The following is a 9,351-nucleotide window of genomic DNA, read 5'->3' on the forward strand; positions in this document are numbered from 1 at the left end:
TAAAAAAAAATTTAATTGAAGACAAGCACACCTAAGCAACCTGATGTTGAAAAAAACATGCTAATAACTACAGCAAAGTTCAAAAGCAGGATGGAGAAGGAAATCAACAATGACTGGCACCAGCTGCTGCACTTCAGGAACTGTACTGGGAACTCTACAAATCCATTGCATTTAATTCTCATAACAGCTTTATATGATAGGTTTCATCCCAATTTACAGTTAAGGAATAGAAAGCTTAAAAAGGCTATGTGATGAATCATGTATGTGGCTTTGAACCAGTAAGGAGTGTGGCTGGATTTCAACCCAGACTCTTCTGAGCTGAAGGCCATTCGATCTCCATGTCCAACTCCAGAGCTCTTATCCTTTTCACAATTGATTCCCTGCTTCCAATTTCTTTTCATTCAAGGAAAAGAGAAAGAAAACACAAGTAAGCATCTAATAAATATAAGAAAGTATTTACATGATATATGTTAACTGTTCTTTCTCAGCAAATTAGAATCCTGCTAACAGCTAATTCAAAAGAAATACCCAACAGCATTATTTTTAATCTCTAAAATAATCCACAGTAATTCTTCAGGAACAACAATATCCTTTTTATGTGTTTCCAACATACCGGCGGAAAAAATGCTTAACAATTAAGGAGTGCAGCCAGTGGAGTTTAACTGTATGCAATCAGGTAAGTCATTGGGAAGTGAGAACACTACATAATTAAATTTCTTCTAGTTAAGACCTCAAATTAATAACTCATAATTATACACTATCAGTGTGATAAGAGCCAAATCTGAGGTACTCTTTCCCATGGGATGCACAGGCACACACAAATCACATCAACCTCCCAGTCCACAATTTACAGGAGTGGTACCATTACCGGTAAGGACATCAATGACCAACGTTTCACCATTACCTGGATTTCAAGAGTGTTACTAGATATCACACGAAAAACAAAACAGGAAGAGATCTGGGGCCAAATACGGAAAACACTGCTGGTACTATTTCTCGGAGCCCTTAACCTGATATGTGAATTGTGACCCTTGGGGAGAAGGAAAAGGACAAAGCATTGTTTCCCAAACTAAGGTAACCAAGAACCCCTTTGTTTTTCCTGTAGCATTTCTTAGCACTAGTATCACCAAGAATACCACCTTAAACACTGCTTCAGATATACATTCCAAAACTAAGTAAATATTGTTACTGTGGTCTGAATTGGTAAATAAAGGTACTGTCAGAAACAGTACTATCAAAATTCTGGGGCCCATAGAAAATCTTTAAAAAAAAAGAATGCTGGGGGCTTCCCTGGTGGCGCAGTGATTGAGAGTCCGCCTGCCGATGCAGGGGACGCGGGTTCGTGCCCCGGTCCGGGAGGATCCCACGTGCCGCGGAGCGGCTGGGCCCGTGAGCCATGGCCGCTGAGCCTGCGCGTCCGGAGCCTGTGCTCCACAATGGGAGAGGCCACAGCAGTGAGAGGCCCGCGTGCCGCAAAAAAAAAAAAAAAAAAAAGAATGCTAAGTTAATCACAGAGATGACTGAGGGCCTCTTTTCCTTATCCATTTCACGGCATTTTAAAGTAACCATTTTGTGGGACTTCTGGTGGTCCAGTGGGTAAGACTCCGCATTCCCAATGCAGGGGGCCCGGGTTCGATCCCTGGGTGGGTAACTAGATCCTGCACGCATGCCGCAACTAACAGTTCGCATGCCACAAGTAAAGATCCTGTGTGTGGCAACTAAGACCCGGCAGAGCCAAAATAAACAAATAAATAAATACTAAAAAAAAATAAAGTAACCATTTTGCTACTCAAAAGAGTCAAAATAAATTCTATTTTATTTCTCACAAGAAACACACATCTACTACCCATAATTTTGACAAACATATTTAGCAACTCTTACCTTTAATTATCAAGTCTGATAATAAAGATTCTGTAAACCAGTAGCTACTACAACTTTTTGGTATTTGCCCACTAACCAAGGTTGGGGGGATGGGGGAGAAGCCTCCTCATTTCACTTGACCCCCATCTGAAATTTCACAGCCTCTGAAAGTTCACAACCTTTAAGAATGTTCACAAACTCAATCTGTCCTGGTATACACCCTCAAGTGTAGGTTTAGTTTTCACTTCCTTTTCACTTCCTAGCAAAAGCTGTGTAGAAAGCAATTACTGTACTCTCCATCAATGCTTTCAGACCGCAGAGTTCCTTCCAGAAAATTCCAACAGAAGTTATATAGGAATTCGCATTTTGGTAGGTACGTCGTCTCTGGCACAAGTCACGTTATACAGTGTAATCCGTTAACACTTAAATGTATTCGGTGTTGCTTTTTAACGTACTGCAAAATCCGTATTTGCTACTTCAACATGCATGGAAAACCCTCTCCAAAACCAGGAATCCCAATCCACAAATCATAAATAGCAAATAAACGTAAAGCAAATGCGTAAACAGGTTTGGGGTGCCTATTTCGTGGCATTTATTGCCGAGGCCATCACTAAAACCAAATCCGGTAAAGTCGAGGACGCATCCGCAGTTGGTAAGATGAACAGAGCCAAACCGAAGGCACTGCGCAGTTTCCGCGCCGTGCAATTAATCTCAGCAAATGCCTGCGGAATGCGTTCAAGGTCACTCGTGATGAAAAAGAAAAGTGTGTGTGTGAGTGTGCGTGTGCAGAAACCCCGCCGTCCGCCAGTCCCGCGCAGAGCTGACCAGGGCGCGCGGACAGGCAGCCAAGGGGGCGGTGGAAATGAGGCGGGGGGTGTTACGGGGAGCCCCGAAAAACCCCCTTCTCCATGAAGCCTACTGCTGCAGGACCCAGGGCAGCCGCCGGGGAGGCTACGCCGTCGTAGGTACACAGCCGTGGGTGGGAGACCAGCGCCAGGCCTCAGGGGGGTCCCGAACCCGGAGAACACCCTCCCCTTTCTGAGGTCTCGGTCCAGAGCCCCTCTCTCTCTCACGCTCCAGGGGGCAGTCCCCATTCCGTCCCCCACCTCCTTCCCACCCTCCACCCCAGCCCCTCCCCACGTCCCGAGGGCCCGTTCCCCTCCCCCCTTTACATCCCCTCCCACCCAACCAGGGATACAGTCCCCACCCCCGCCCCAGGGGACTCGAACCCCTCCCCCTCAAGACCCGAGGGTCCCATTCCTTCCTCCCCGCCCAGCCCGGGTTATGCAACACTCACCCCGCCCCGCCCCCCGCCAGGGCCCGCCGCATTGCTCCCCCCCGCCCCGCGCCCCCCGCCCACAGTGTGCCGAGGCCTCCGGAACAAAGCGCGCGGGGCCGACCGGCCTGGCCGGGGGCGGCGGCCATGTTGGCGGGGGCGGCGAACAAAGGCGCGCGGTCAGAGCCCGAGGCCCCCGCCCGCGGCCCGGCCGGCAGGGGGCGCTGTGCAGGCGCCACCCGCCGCCCGGACAATGCGCCTCGGCCCGCTGCTCCCCGGGCGCCACCGTCCCTCAGCGCGCCCCGCCCGCGACCCCGTTGCAGCGCCCGCTTCCCCACGGCGCACGAACCTCACCTGCCGGCCACCTAGGCCGCCGTCGGCAGCCCGCGGGCCCTGCCGTCCCGCGCCGCGCTCCCGCCCCGGCCCAACCGAGCCAGACGGCGCCGCCCCGCCCCCGCTCCGCGGCCGCCGCCGCCCGCCCCCGGCCGCACGGCGCACGCGCACTGCGCCCGCCGACTGCACCGGCCGAGCCGCCCGGCCCCGGCCCGACGGGCCGTACTACGCAGGCGCTGCAGTCAGTGGGCGGGGCCTAGAGGGCGGAGGGCGGGGCCCGGCGGACTTGGCTTGAGACTGCTCACCTGGTGGTGGGGCGGGACTGAGTGGGGGAGGGCCTGGAGGTGGGGCGGGGCCTGGTGGCAGAGCAGGCCTTGGCCTGGCACCACTCACCTGGCCGCCGAACAGAACGGAGGAGGGCCTAGCGCTGGGTGGGGCCTGGCGGCGGGGAGGAGCCGGGCGCGGCTCTCACCTGGGGGCGGGGCCTGGCTGCGCCCCAGCTGCGCGCTGGAAGAGGCGGCGTTCAGGGCCCGGAACCCCGGGAGAGGGGCGGCGCGGTCGCAGTGGAAGTCTGGCATCCTTGGAAGTTTCGTTTTCGCGCGGTGGGAGGGCTTTCACCGAATGACTGTCCCTCCTTGTCCTTGAATTTAAGCAGCAAGTCGACCTGCGTCGCGCACGCCGCCCCTTTGGATAAAGCCGGATACAGTGACAAGGCCTTCCACTGGCTGAGCCGTGGCCGCAGAGACAGCGTCCAATGCCGTCCGGCTTCCCGCGCGGACCCCTCCCCGCCGCATTGCGCCACCGCGGCACGGACCCGGGCCTCGCCCACTCACCTGCCCTACCTGGCGGGGGAGAGTGAGCTCTGCAGCGCTTGACCCTGCATTCCCTCCCCGTGCGCCTCCCCCCCCACCAACTGGAGAACTCGCTCGGCTCTCCGCGGAAGTCAGGAGCCAGGCATTCCCACGGTTACTCGTGAACTTGTTTGAGTTCTGTTTCAGCCAAGATGCCCTTTGAGTGCCAGGTTAATTGTTTGCAGGAGGACGGGGAGAGGAAGGAAGCGTCCAGAACAGTTTTGACTCCTGCGGAGTGCCGTACCTGTAGGCTGAACCCCGGGTCTGAACCCCTACCCCAGCCTGGAGTTCTGCCCGCCCCAAGCCCTGGCCTGGGACTCTCCTCTCCCCACATCCTCATCTCCCGACTCCCGCCCAGCCCTCTCCCCCCACCAGCCCGGTGTCCTCTAGCGAGTCGCTGGGCGGACGTGGTTCCTCGAGTGCAAAAGCGCAGTCACTTCGTAATAAACCGCCACCCCGAATGTTGTCAGGTCAAATGACAGACGTATTATTGGAAAGCACTGCGTATACTCTAACCTGCAGGACAATTGTCAGTTAGCAATGCTCTTTGGGATTTTACTGGCACCTTTTTCTTCCAAGTAAGACTGATACGTGTCTGTTGGAACAGTTAAAGTGCTCATCTCAGATGACACACTTGGCAAGAGCTACAAGTTCACAGGCCAAGTAGAGGGCCAATTTAGTTACAGACACACAAAAGTGTGTCGCCGTAATTACCAGTTAGGAAGTGTTGAGAAGTTGTTACTTTCCTTTGTGTTTAATGTTTATGATGCAGACAGTAGTGGAACATTTCAGAAACAAGGAGAAATGGAAGGAGGCAGGTGCCAAGGAGTCAGCTAGTTGGAATATTTCAGTGGCATCCCCTGGACTTCTCCACCTCGCTACTGTTGACATTTGGGGTCAGATAACTCTTTTTTAAGGGAGATGTTTGGCAGCATCCCTGGCCTCTACCCTCTAGGTGCCAGTAGCACACTCCCTCCTCCAACATGAAAACCAAAAATGTCTCCAGACAAAGCCAAATATGTTGTCCTATCCCCTCCAACACAGGAGAACCCCTGTTTTAAAGTTGGCCTCTAGTGATGATCACTGGGAGCTATCAAGAATCCACAGGCCAGGACTTCCCTGGTGACGCAGTGGTTAAGAATCCGCCCCCCAATGCAGGGGACATGGGTTTGAGCCCTGATCTGGGAAGATCCCACATGCCGCGGGGCACCAAAGCCCGTGCGCCACAACTACTGAGCCTGCGCTCTAGAGCCTGTGAGCCACAGCTACTGAAGCCCACGCACCTAGAGCTGGTGCTCCGCAACAAGAGAAGCCACCGTAATGGGAAGCCCATGCACCACAACGAAGAGCAGACCCTGCTCACTGCAACTAGAGAAAGCCACGCAGCAACGAAGACCCAATGCAGCCAAAAATTTAAAAAAAAAAATTTTTAATTAAAAAAAAAAAAAAAAGAATGCACAGGCCAGGGAGGTCAGCCAGCCCTATGTCAGAAAGGACCACACTCCAGAGAAGGCAACTACTTGTCTTTCTGCTAAAAATATCTCAACGGCCCTCAGAAGCCTTACTTGCTAGCGTGCTGAATGTCAAAAATGAGGTTTTACGTCACCCATGTATATCTGCCAAAAAGGTTTAAAATGAAGCTAGTCACAGGGGAAGAAATCAGACAAATCCAGTGTGAGAGACATTTTGCAAAACAGCTCCACCAGACTCTTCAAAAAATCAACATCAAGAAAAACACAGAAAAGCTAGGAATAAGTTCAAACATAAGAGACCACAACCAAATCCATTGCATGACCATTGATCCTACACCAAGTTAAAGGAAAGAAGCTATGAAAGAGATTTGGGAGATAATTGGAGAACTTGATGGAAAATATATTAAAGAGAGTATTATTTAGTCTGTTAAATGTTTCACTGTGATAATGGCTATGTTTGAGAACGTCCTTGTTCTTCGGAGCTGTGTGATGAATTATTTTAAGAGTTTTGGTGGCTACAATGTTCTTTCAAATAGCTCAGAAACATGTATTTTATATACAGATAAAGCAAATGTAGCAGGTTAACAATTGGTAAATCTAAGTGATGGGTATATATGTTTTAATATTGCAATTTTTTCAACTTTTCTGGAAAACTGAAATTTTTCAAAATAACAAGTTAGAAAAGTGGAATACGAAGTATTTTGTGAATTTCTGGAATGCTTAATAAGCCAAATTGCTTCAGCTTCCCAGGCAGCCTCTGTTCTCTTCCAACTTGCTAACTAAGCATTTCCAGAAACTTAATTTCTTTACAGTTTTTCAACCACACTGGACTTCTGGAGATTACGTCAGAAGTGCCTGCATGTATTTTTCATCCTGCAGGAACTATATTGCTGGCAAATATAAACAAATATAAACAGGCGTGTTAAAAGTTTCAACTTATACAAGGCCTATGTCTATTTTAATGCTGGGTCCCAGGAGTCCTACTTGGGGAGAAGGGAATTTCTGCCCCAGAGATGAACCCACAGTGAACCTTGGTATATTCACCCCACTGACATTGATGGATCATAGGAAACTGATCCTCAGGAGCCTTTTTAAATTAGTTATATTTATTACAGGATTATTCAGTTATTCAACACAGCAAAAAGTATTCAGTATTCAGTATGTACCCCACGCAATAGGGATGATTCTTTGTATTAACTTAACCTCTAAGTGAGTGAGCCTTATAGGCCACCAGTCACCTTGTAAGTAAGGATGCTCTCTCCCCAGTGTTTGCCTGGGTCAACTCCCAATTGGGTGCTATAGCCTGCTGTCCCCGGGCAGTGGAGACAAAGGTCATTGAACTGGGAGCACTCAGGGCTTACAAGTCTAACATGATGGCCCTCATTATGATTGTGGCTTATGCTGGTTCTCCTACTCCCACTTGTGGCTATAGGTTATGGCTATGCTGGTTAGGCAGCCCTATGTGAATCCTGAGAAGATGGTGGCCTCACTAGGACAGAAGCCACTCTTCTCCACTGGCTCTGGGGCCAGATCTCTAACTAGAGCCACATTGGTGCACATATTCTACAGGGAGAAGCATGAGGTCTAGGGCTGTCATCCAGGGCAGAGGTGACCAGAACCTACCTGGATGGCCAGCAGTGGGGCCAAAAAAGAGGTAAGGAACGCTCAGGAAAATGCAGGGTCAGCTCTGCCTGGCTCCTCTCCAGGTATTTACCCCACTCGGGGCTACAGGAGGCTGCAATGAGTGAGGATGGATTCTCCAAGCCTCTTAGCACCCTCTGTCACATCGTGTCTTCTGAACTTCCAGAGGGCACACCTTTGTTTCTATTTTCTGCTGTATCTCTACTGCCTGGACTAGAGCCTGGTGAGAGATGTGGTTCATTAAAGACACTACAGAAGACCAGTTGTGGTTTGTAGCCAGCTTCCCCAAGTTTGTTTCACAGCCTCAACGCAGAAGTTTTTCTTCGAGGGGAAGTAACCAGTTAGGGAAAAAACCCAGGTTTGCCAGAGGTGCTACTGCAGACTCTGCAGGAGCCACACACAGACCTAGATCCAACACCCTGGCTTCTGACCCCTCCCCCTCTCCCCCCGACCCCCACCCCCCACCCCGTGCCCTCTCTAGTGTCCTCACCTTGTTGGAGAGGGGGAAATTTCCCCCTTTACTCCTCTTGAGCTCTTGTGGGTGGACTGATAACAAAATTAACACAAGACAGATGAACAGGAGAAAAAAAAACAAATTTTAATTCATGCACAGGTAGGCCTCGTAGAAATGGGATCTATGAGGTGACCAAAGCAGGCAGATTTCATACTTTTTAGACAAAAAATAAATTTGTGAGGAATTGACAATACACACTTAGGTTTTGGGTGCTCAATCAGTGAAAAATCTAAATAGAATTTGGGCTTGGGGTAGTGAATTTAAAAAGTAACAGCGTTTGTTTATACAGGCTTCTCAGCCTGATTTCCTTGTCTCTGGTGATAAGGATCTCTCTTTGCCTCCTGGTACAAAAAGGGTACCTTTCACATGGGAGATTTATTTCCTGTTTTCAGGGAGCGAGAGGGGGAATGTCAGAGTGTCCCTCTTGCACTGGCCATTTCTTAAGTAACTTTAATTCAAAATAATCAAATGTGCCATTGTGGCATATTTGGAGGCAGTCTGCCCTGGCTCCAACAACCTCAACCAGGAGGGTATGAGTCCCTTCCTTTCCCATTCTGAATGGAGAGGTCTGGCCACCTTGCTTCCCAGGAAGCCTCAGACCAGGTAGACCCCAGCAGCTTCCTATTAGAGGGGGAAGGAGCCGGATTTTGCAAGCCTCTTTCCTTGGAAGTCTGGCAGCAGTGGGACCAGAAGAACCAAAGAGGACCACTTTCTTCTCAGGAATTCTCTCAGAAAGTACTCTTTCTCCACACTCGTTTTTGGCTTATCTTGGAACCTCAGGAAAATCATAAATTAGAGCGCCATTCCCCTTCCAGGCTTCTCTCAAATAATTGAAACTATCACTGTCACAGCACTGCTGAATGAAAGAGCCAGAAGAGCCTTTCCACTTCCTGGCTCAACAGATATCAAATGACCCTACTGAGCACAAGGTACTGCATTAGCCTCTGGAGGGGACACTATGTCTACGTACACAAGAATGTTTACACTTCATGAAGGGAACATCACATGGTGCTAAGGAAATATTTACTGAATGAATGACTCCAAGAAAGAAACAGCAGGAGCAGAGTTCAGCCATCTGGTCAACTAAGCAGCTTCCTCCCCTGGCTCACTCCCACCTTTCTCCAGGTCATTCTCTACCCAACAGGCAAATATATGCTTTTAAATGTCACCTCCTCAGAGAAGCCTTTTCTGACCCCCTGCACAAGTAGATTGCCCTCTATTCTCTTTTACTGACATCTTTGTTTATTTTTCTTTGTAGTACTGATTCTCTTTAGTAATTACATACAGCACTGACTTGTTTAGACACCACCCACCCCATTATAAAGTCCAGAGACTAGAGGGAAGATCTGTTTTCCTTATCAGTATACCTCCTAGAGGACAGTAAGCGTTCAACAACTATTTATT

At 49.8% G+C, this 9,351-nt stretch overlaps 1 protein-coding gene across 2 annotated transcripts in view; it reads right to left on the bottom strand.

Moving 5' to 3' along the window:
* The window catches only part of SPIN1 (spindlin 1), a 63,937-nt gene extending 60,145 nt beyond the window's left edge, over nt 1–3,792 (bottom strand). The window contains exon 1 of one of the 2 annotated variants that reach the window (XM_060102480.1): nt 3,775–3,792. The gene's annotated coding sequence lies outside the window, so the exon portion shown is untranslated. Of the gene's footprint in view, nt 1–3,490; nt 3,570–3,774 lie in introns of those variants that run through there. The other variant, XM_060102481.1, reaches the window with a different exon arrangement.
* Between the last annotated feature and the right edge of the window lie 5,559 nt (nt 3,793–9,351).

The sequence above is a fragment of the Mesoplodon densirostris genome, chromosome 6, assembly GCF_025265405.1.
Source record: "Mesoplodon densirostris isolate mMesDen1 chromosome 6, mMesDen1 primary haplotype, whole genome shotgun sequence".
In the NCBI taxonomy this organism is placed as follows: Eukaryota; Metazoa; Chordata; class Mammalia; order Artiodactyla; family Ziphiidae; genus Mesoplodon; species Mesoplodon densirostris.